The sequence below is a fragment of the Tasmannia lanceolata genome, unplaced genomic scaffold (genome assembly GCF_043159265.1).
Source record: "Tasmannia lanceolata isolate RefF3 unplaced genomic scaffold, GAP_Taslan_0.1 ptg000008l, whole genome shotgun sequence".
Classification (NCBI taxonomy): Eukaryota; Viridiplantae; Streptophyta; class Magnoliopsida; order Canellales; family Winteraceae; genus Tasmannia; species Tasmannia lanceolata.
In genome coordinates this window covers 13,794,985-13,805,569 of record NW_027518685.1, presented here as the reverse complement: position 1 = coordinate 13,805,569, position 10,585 = coordinate 13,794,985, and positions in this window count along the sequence as shown.

Sequence of the window (10,585 nt, the reverse complement as noted above, 5' to 3'; positions counted from 1 at the left end):
AATCCTCAGAAACCAAATCCTCTTATACATTTTATTTTTTAATCAAGAAATTTAAATCCAAGAATCTTGTAGTCATAAAGAAATGTGAGGTACTTAATAGTCATAAAGAAATGTACAACTACAAATACAATGGCCGGTTAATCTGGGCCGGATCCTCATATAAACCTAGCTCGGCCCGTTTACCATATAATCCTCATATAATCCCAAGCCAATCTTCTTATTATTAGGACTTCTGAAAACCCCTTGAAAGTCCATTGTAGTTCCTTGCCATGTTGATCGCCCCTTTGCAACCTTAACTCATCATGCTCGAGAGGCCTGTGATTACAGCCACAAACGCTCAATGTTGCCTTGTTTTGAAAATGAAATTTCCACTCCTTTCTAGCATTTCCTCCTCCATTTGTTTGTCTTTTTCCCTAAAAACAACAGCATTTCAATTCCCTTTCATTTGTTTTTTTTCCTGAAAAAGAAGGCACTTTCAGGAAAAGACAAACAAGAGGGGTTGGAATATCATTTCATTCATACCTTTAATTTGAATAAATGATTTGGATTCATATCATCACCCTCATCCGTCCTTTCCACATGAAGAGTCAGACCAGCTATTGGAGATTCTAGAGAGTGAGAGCCCCCCACTTGCAGAGTATGTGAGGTTGAGCTTTGGTTGTATACACACTCTCTTGTTCTCATCCCATTTTTCCAAACCCATCACACCAACTTTAAGGGTCATATTTGAGAATTGAGTATGAGGAAACGAATCTCTCTTTTTCTTTCCTTGAAGCTTCCAAAATCATCCCCCAAACTTTTTTGGGTATGGGACAATCGAAAAGGAAAAGTAACCGAGCAGCAGCAAGGGACTCCCATAACATGTTGGGCCACGTTAGTAAAGAGGTGCTTTGGTTAGAGCTTGTCTTGCAAAAATCGTATTGGCTTCATGTTATTTTCTAGGGAATTTCGAAAGGTAGCTCGCAGATAACTTTTGCTAGAGAGTAGAGCTACACAGGCTCACTTTTCAGCAGATTTTGTCATATTCATTTAATTCCTCTGAGGTGGCTATTCTTTCCATGCAAAAGTCAAAAGTCAGCTGCAAAATGCCTTACCATGAAAATATATATATATATATATAAGGATTTGCTAGGGAATTTTGTGAGAGCCATTTCACGGCTGACTTTTGCATGAGAAAACAGCCACCTCAGATAGTCAGATGAGTTAAATGAATAAGACAAAATCTGCTGAAAAGTGAGCCTGTGTGGCTCTTCTCTCATGCAAAAGCCAGCCGCGAAATTACCTAGCAAAATCCCCCGTATGTATATTGTATTTTGGGCAGTGAGAAATCGACACCCCCCCTGTGTCTTTCTCTCTCTAGCCCAGGGGAGAGAGAGAGAGAGAGTCGATTTATCACTCCCCTGTATTTTTTTAGTGAATTAAAATCAGCTCGCCCGTATTTGATAATGGCACTCCTTTCTTTAACTTCGATTACCATAAAAGCTATCAACATCTAATCATAAAAGTTCTTATATCTCTCAGATAATGATGTGAGATTTCATTTTCACTACAATGTCTTTTTAATAATTTTGAATTTCTCTTGGGATTTTTTTTATAAAAAGGTAGAAAAGAAAAGTGATGAATTCATCAAATTCGTGTTTGATTAAAAATATTTAGGCTTAATTTAATTTCTTATTTATTCAATAAATGAGAGTAATTTTCAAATATTCTATATTTTTTACAATTTGAAATTTGGCATATGAAATTCGGGATTTTTCAATTATTCTTAGATTTTTGTAACTATGCTCCAAAAACTCAATTGAATGGCCAAAATATCCGAAATATTGGGCCCACAAGAAATATTATATTCGATGATTACAAATATAAACGAAGTGGGACGTCAGTGGGGTGACATGGAAGATAAGAACTGATCAAATGCTGACACGTGTCTCTCTTAGTGAAGATCGTTTGGATGAATATGTATGTCCGAGGAGGGCCCGGATAAGGGTCTGATGGGGTCGTTTGCCGCTATTAATTTGAGAGAAATAATATAATAACACGTGTGTCATGATTGTTATACTCTTGTTTTCATAATGGCCACACTTTATTCACTGCTTCTCTCATTGGCTGTTTAGATTCTATGGGAATTGTAACCGTGCGTTTGGATTGTTGGAATTACGGGTGGACATGGTTCGGTTCGGTTCGGTTCGGATCAGAAAGATAGTGGTTTGGTTATGGTTCAAAGGTTTTTGGGAACCGTATTATTTTTGGTTCGGTTCTGAATTTGGGGTCTGGAACCAAGAACCGAACTGAGAACGGAAAAACATTAGAAGGGAAAAATACACTTAGACCCCCTGTGGTTTTTGACACATTCAACTTAACCCCTAATGTTTTAAAAGTTACAACTAGACCCCCTGTGGTTTCAGACGCATTCAACTTAACCCCTAATGTTTAAAAAGTTACAAGTAGACCTCCTGTGGTTTCAATTTGTGTAAGGCAGACCCCCTCAGTTGACGGTTCGTCCATAGATTGAAGGGATAGGATGATCCTATACAAATTGAAACCACAGGGGGGTCTACTTGTAACTTTTTAAACATTATGGGTTAAGTTGAATGTGTCAGAAACCACAAGGGGTCTAATTGTATTTTTCCCACATTAGAATATTTAGAAAACAATAAAAGAATAGGGTTTTGAATTTTACTTTGGCAGGGTGTGGATTGTTTAAACAATTGATGTATTTCTTGTCTGTATGACTGGTTAGAGATTTGTGGCACTTATGGTGGACAATGATTGAGGTTATGGTTTTGGGTGTTGGGTTTTTGCTATTGATTGAGGAATAACAATTGATTTTGATGATTTTATGATATGGGAGTTTATGAAATGTATGCTTAGGTGTATAATTACTGCAGAAGAAGTTATTCTCATGAATTCTTCGGCAAAAAAATGAAAAAAATAAATAAATAAAAAGTTGGGTAAACCCAGAACTTAACCGAACCGAACCGATCAAGTTCGGTTCTGTTTCGATTCGGTTCCATGGGTCAATGGTTTGGTTCTGGTTCCAGATTTTGGGAACCGACAGGGATCGGTTCGGAGCCGAACCGTGTCCACCCCTAGTTGGAATCACGATCTGATTCCAATTCCTCCCAATTCTGGTGTTTGCTTAAAAAATAGGAACGGAATCAAGTAGGTAGAATTGACACTGATGCAAAATTAGAGGAGAAAGTGCCCTAATCAATTTCCCGCCCCAAGAGGTGGTATTCTATTCTGTCCTAGTCTGAATGAATTTTTTATAAGAATTTTTTTGAATTAAAAATTTTATTCCGTAGAAAACCCACTCATAAAATTACGTATCTTCCGCTAAGACTTGCTTCGCACATAGCCACTGTCGCTGTGTAGTGTGAATTAAACTAGGAAGAGTGGTAGTTTTGTTATTTCGTGGCATTAAGATTAAGGTATCTTATGTTCTTGGCTCTAAGAAATACACGTGGCATCTTCTCGGCCCCTGGTTTCAATTTCCGCTCACTTTTAACTAGAACGGGACAGCCATTGCTTTCTTTGCTAAATCAGGATAGCCTGCGGTTTAACAATCCTTGCCATTTTTGGCAACCTCAAACGTGGCATCAAGTCATTGGTTAGATAATAGCCACCATTTAATGGTGATTGGATTCTCTCCTTCTGGAAAAGACGGAGCTAGGGCTGCACAGGGGTTAGGTCTGGTTCGGTTCAGGGAGTTTTTTTTAACCGAAAGAAAATCCAAACCGTAACCAAACCGATCGGGGGTATAACTAAACCAAACCGAACCGATTTTGACCGGTTCTGTTCGGTTTGGTTCACAGCAATGAGACTGGCAAGCTCTCTCCTCTCACGAAACAAAAAATGAAGAGACCCCTCCCTCTCCAACAATAATCGAGGCCTTATAAAAGGGATGATATATTCCCCCCCCCCCCTCTTCTCTTGAACATCCCCTCTTAGTATTTAGGACTATTCTTTTTACACTTCTAAGGGGTGGTCTAAGGGGAATGGGTGAATGTATTCTTTACTTTTGAATACAAGGAATTGATATAGACACACCTCCATTGTTTAAATCGCCCCTATTCTCTTTGCAAATGAAATAACTCACCTTAGATTTGATATTGACACAAAATCAGTTCGTCTTTTCCTCCATTTTTCAAAAATCATGCTCACTTTATTACTGGTTTGCGACAATTCAGTCATATTAACTGTTTACTTTTGGTAACTGAACAGATTCATTTGTGATGTTTTTCAATTGATCAATCGTTAGTTCTAATTTGAAAAGTAGTTTAGTTCAATAATAAAGGGAACCAGTTTTAGCTGAACTAATTCAGACATAAATTGAAATTGCCATTCAAACAGGAGAGGATAACTACTTGTTTGAAAAACTGAGTTTTCTTCCCAAGTTCATTCCTTCAGTTTAATCTAGTGGTAATGTTTGTAATTCAAGGAGTGGATGAAACACAATCTATTTCCAGCAGATAACTAGTGTGATTTCAATTATTGCTTGTATGGGTACTGTGTATTTCCATATAATGAAAAGAGTTAATTATGTTTGGCTGTAGTTCTCTTTTGAACCTGATAAGCCTAGCTTGTTCATGTTTTCTAGAGACTCATATAACAATACCAGTACCAGATCATTTAAGAAACCTATACCATTGCAGGCGTTCTAGTTCCTTTTATAATCTGGCTATTTTCTCTTGATTCATCAAAGGGTATTGTGTAGCCTCCAATCACCTTCATAACAGCGTAGTCAGATTTTCACATCCCTCATTCCAGGCTGTCTAGCTTGGTCTGGCATTACCTCTCACTTGTGCCACCTGGCTATTTATTTACCACAAAATCCGTCACACTTGTCTTGGCCGTGCGAGTTCATAGATATAAGTGTGCATACTCATACATAGATACCGCACCCACCTCATTCTCCTAGAGCTGACCTGATAATCATTAAGCTTCTCATTTGCCGCTATTGCCAATTCGCCTTCTGTGTCCATTTTCCGTGGCCCATCCAATGGTGATACATCTCATCAATCCAATTGACATAATCGTTGCATGGATCACTTTGATGCACAAGCACAATTTATTTATACCCAGGAAAAACAACTTTTGGCAAGTGCTATCAACTTTTTAAACAAAGCCCTTCAAACATAAGCTAGGTGTTTTAGCCCTTTGAATCCTAGCGGTTTAGTGTCGTTCCGCGATGGTGCATCTCACTGACACATAGTGCATATGTCTTTTTGCAGTTAAGGTAGGCTAGAAAGTTTTTAATTCCATCTTGACATGCCATACAATATATGCACTGATTGTTAAGAAGATATACTTTAAAATTATGTGCATTATGCCATTACTTGCCACTTTATGCCATTAAATGATAGAATTTTATTGATGGTGTTATTTGACTTCGAAGAAAACATTTAAAAGTTGGAAGTGGGGTAACATGCACTGCCAAAAGCATCCGAAATACAGAACAGGTTATGGAAGCCGTGATTGTGATAGTGGAAGTACCTGAGTCATCAGATTGTTCCTGCTTGAGGGCATGCAGTACAACAACAGAGGTTAGAAACAAGATACTTTTCTTGGCATATGCATATATGATGTTTTAGTTACACTCGTTCAGCTCAGAAAACAGTGGGGCCACATGAATGTATGATCTAAAGTTCTAAACCATTCATTGTTGGGCCCCATCATAGATAGGCTGTGTTCCAAAAACGGTTCCCAAAATTGAGTGGCTTAGATCATCCATTCATGTGGGTATGCTGTCCCTTTAGGCTGCAGATATTGGCATTTCCCTGTTTTGATAATAGCATTAACTCATATTGTGTTTTACTCTTTTAGAAAAGGTTATAGCAATTCCCAAAAAAACTCTCAAAAGCCGTCTAAAAAAGAAAAGTCGAGGTGAGTTTATGTAATTATCAAAACATGGTAGTGGCAACATCAGTAGTCTAAATTTTTCTTAAAGATTAATTACTTTGCAACCTAATAATATTAAATTAATTTTTTTCACTTCTTCTTTGCAATTATCTGAAATATTTATCATCATTCTTGAAAAGAAGTTTTTTTTTTCGAATGGGTTCTAGAAAAGATGTTTAAATTTCTAAAATATAATTTATCAATTTTCATTGTAGGATCAAACTCTTCTACTTTTGAAAATCAAACTCATGAAAGGCATAAATTTTCTTCCTTGAACACCTTCTCTTCAAAAATCATGCTCAATTTTGGAATAGTTTCTATTTCAAAAAATCACTTAATAGTCATAAAGAAATGTACAACTACAAATACAATGGCCGGTTAATCTGGGCCGGATCCTCATATAAACCTAGCTCGGCCCGTTTACCATATAATCCTCATATAATTCCAAGCCAATCTTCTTATTATTAGGACTTCTGAAAACCCCTTGAAAGTCCATTGTAGTTCCTTGCCATGTTGATCGCCCCTTTGCAACCTTAACTCATCATGCTCGAGAGGCCTGTGATTACAGCCACAAACGCTCAATGTTGCCTTGTTTTGAAAATGAAATTTCCACTCCTTTCTAGCATTTCCTCCTCCATTTGTTTGTCTTTTTCCCTAAAAACAACAGCATTTCAATTCCCTTTCATTTGTTTTTTTCCTGAAAAAGAAGGCACTTTCAGGAAAAGACAAACAAGAGGGGTGGGAATATCATTTCATTCATACCTTTATTTTGAATAAATGATTTGGATTCATATCATCACCCTCATCCGTCCTTTCCACATGAAGAGTCAGACCAGCTATTGGAGATTCTAGAGAGTGAGAGCCCCCCACTTGCAGAGTATGTGAGGTTGAGCTTTGGTTGTATACACACTCTCTTGTTCTCATCCCATTTTTCCAAACCCATCACACCAACTTTAAGGGTCATATTTGAGAATTGAGTATGAGGAAACGAATCTCTCTTTTTCTTTCCTTGAAGCTTCCAAAATCATCCCCCAAACTTTTTTGGGTATGGGACAATCGAAAAGGAAAAGTAACCGAGCAGCAGCAAGGGACTCCCATAACATGTTGGGCCACGTTAGTAAAGAGGTGCTTTGGTTAGAGCTTGTCTTGCAAAAATCGTACTGGCTTCATGTTATTTTCTAGGGAATTTCGAAAGGTAGCTCGCAGATAACTTTTGCTAGAGAGTAGAGCTACACAGGCTCACTTTTCAGCAGATTTTGTCATATTCATTTAATTCCTCTGAGGTGGCTATTCTTTCCATGCAAAAGTCAAAAGTCAGCTGCAAAATGCCTTACCATGAAAATATATATATAAGGATTTGCTAGGGAATTTTGTGAGAGCCATTTCACGGCTGACTTTTGCATGAGAAAACAGCCACCTCAGATAGTCAGATGAGTTAAATGAATAAGACAAAATCTGCTGAAAAGTGAGCCTGTGTGGCTCTTCTCTCATGCAAAAGCCAGCCGCGAAATTACCTAGCAAAATCCCCCGTATGTATATTGTATTTTGGGCAGTGAGAAATCGACACCCCCCCTGTGTCTTTCTCTCTCTAGCCCAGGGGAGAGAGAGAGAGAGAGTCGATTTATCACTCCCCTGTATTTTTTTAGTGAATTAAAATCAGCTCGCCCGTATTTGATAATGGCACTCCTTTCTTTAACTTCGATTACCATAAAAGCTATCAACATCTAATCATAAAAGTTCTTATATCTCTCAGATAATGATGTGAGATTTCATTTTCACTACAATGTCTTTTTAATAATTTTGAATTTCTCTTGGGATTTTTTTTATAAAAAGGTAGAAAAGAAAAGTGATGAATTCATCAAATTCGTGTTTGATTAAAAATATTTAGGCTTAATTTAATTTCTTATTTATTCAATAAATGAGAGTAATTTTCAAATATTCTATATTTTTTACAATTTGAAATTTGGCATATGAAATTCGGGATTTTTCAATTATTCTTAGATTTTTGTAACTATGCTCCAAAAACTCAATTGAATGGCCAAAATATCCGAAATATTGGGCCCACAAGAAATATTATATTCGATGATTACAAATATAAACGAAGTGGGACGTCAGTGGGGTGACATGGAAGATAAGAACTGATCAAATGCTGACACGTGTCTCTCTTAGTGAAGATCGTTTGGATGAATATGTATGTCCGAGGAGGGCCCGGATAAGGGTCTGATGGGGTCGTTTGCCGCTATTAATTTGAGAGAAATAATATAATAACACGTGTGTCATGATTGTTATACTCTTGTTTTCATAATGGCCACACTTTATTCACTGCTTCTCTCATTGGCTGTTTAGATTCTATGGGAATTGTAACCGTGCGTTTGGATTGTTGGAATTACGGGTGGACATGGTTCGGTTCGGTTCGGATCGGAAAGATAGTGGTTTGGTTATGGTTCAAAGGTTTTTGGGAACCGTATTATTTTTGGTTCGGTTCTGAATTTGGGGTCTGGAACCAAGAACCGAACTGAGAACGGAAAAACATTAGAAGGGAAAAATACACTTAGACCCCCTGTGGTTTTTGACACATTCAACTTAACCCCTAATGTTTTAAAAGTTACAACTAGACCCCCTGTGGTTTCAGACGCATTCAACTTAACCCTTAATGTTTAAAAAGTTACAAGTACACCCCTGTGGTTTCAATTTGTGTAAGGTAGACCCCCTCAGTTGACGGTTCGTCCATAGATTGAAGGGATAGGATGATCCTATACAAACTGAAACCACAGGGGGTCTACTTGTAACTTTTTAAACATTAGGGGTTAAGTTGAATGTGTCAGAAACCACAAGGGGTCTAATTGTATTTTTCCCACATTAGAATATTTAGAAAACAATAAAAGAATAGGGTTTTGAATTTTACTTTGGCAGGGTGTGGATTGTTTAAACAATTGATGTATTTCTTGTCTGTATGACTGGTTAGAGATTTGTGGCACTTATGGTGGACAATGATTGGGGGTTATGGTTTTGGGTGTTGGGTTTTTGCTATTGATTGAGGAATAACAATTGATTTGATGATTTTATGATATGGGAGTTTATGAAATGTATGCTTAGGTGCATAATTACTGCAGATGAAGTTATTCTCATGAATTCTTCGGCAAAAAAATGAAAAAAATAAATAAATAAAAAGTTGGGTAAACCCAGAACTTAACCGAACCGAACTGATCAAGTTACAGAACCGAACTGATCAAGTTCGGTTCTGTTTCAGTTCGGTTCCATGGGTCAATGGTTCGGTTCTGGTTCCAAATTTTGGGAACCGACAAGGATCGGTTCGGAGCCGAACCGTGTCCACCCCTAGTTGGAATCAGGATCTGATTCCAATTCTTCCCAATTCTGGTGTTTGCTTAAAAAATAGGAACGGAATCAAGTAGGTAGAATTGACACTGATGCGAAATTAGAGGAGAAAGTGCCCTAATCAATTTCCCGCCCCAAGAGGTGGTATTCTATTCTGTCCTAGTCTGAATGAAATTTTTATAAGAATTTTTTTGAATTCAAAATTTTATTCCGTAGAAAACCCACTCATAAGATTACGTATCTTCCGCTAAGACTTGCTTCGCACATAGCCACTGTCGCTGTGTAGTGTGAATTAAACTAGGAAGAGTGGTAGTTTTGTTATTTCGTGGCATTAAGATTAAGGTATCTTATGTTCTTGGCTCTAAGAAATACACGTGGCATCTTCTCGGCCCCTGGTTTCAATTTCCGCTCACTTTTAACTAGAACGGGACAGCCATTGCTTTCTTTGCTAAATCAGGATAGCCTGCGGTTTAACAATCCTTGCCATTTTTGGCAACCTCAAACGTGGCATCAAGTCATTGGTTAGATAATAGCCACCATTTAATGGTGATTGGATTCTCTCCTTCTGGAAAAGACGGAGCTAGGGCTGCACAGGGGTTAGGTCTGGTTCGGTTCAGGGAGTTTTTGTTTAACCGAACCAATCACATTGGTTTGAAGAAAATCCAAACCGTAACCAAACCGATCGGGGGTATAACTAAACCAAACCGAACCGATTTTGACCGGTTCTGTTCGGTTTGGTTCACAGTTTATTCGGTACAAATCCAAATCAAGTAGTTAAATATGTTTATCTATAAAAAAAAAGGTTTATCTATCCAAATCAACCATCAACGGTGTGCAATGAGACTGGCAAGCTCTCTCTCTCTCTCTCTCACGAAACAAAAAATGAAGAGACCCCTCCCTCTCAAACAATAATCGAGGCCTTATAAAAGGGATGATATATTCGCCCCCCCCCCCCCCCCCCCCCCTTTCTTCTCTTGAACAGCCCCTCTTAGTATTTAGGACTATTCTTTTTACACTTCTAAGGGGTGGTCTAAGGGGAAGGGGTGAATGTATTCTTTACTTTTGAATACAAGGAATTGATATAGACACACCTCCATTGTTTAAATCGCCCCTATTCTCTTTGCAAATGAAATAACTCACCTTAGATTTGATATTGACACAAAATCAGTTCGTCTTTTCCTCCATTTCTCAGTTCGGTTTTGAAAATAGACTAGGCAACCTAAGAGGGGGTGAATTAGGTTTTATAAAAACTTAGTTATTTTGAAACCCTCGTTTTAAATAATTGTTCTAAATACTTTAAAGATATCTAACAAGTGCTTGTAAAGGAAAGAGGTTAAGATATTACCAA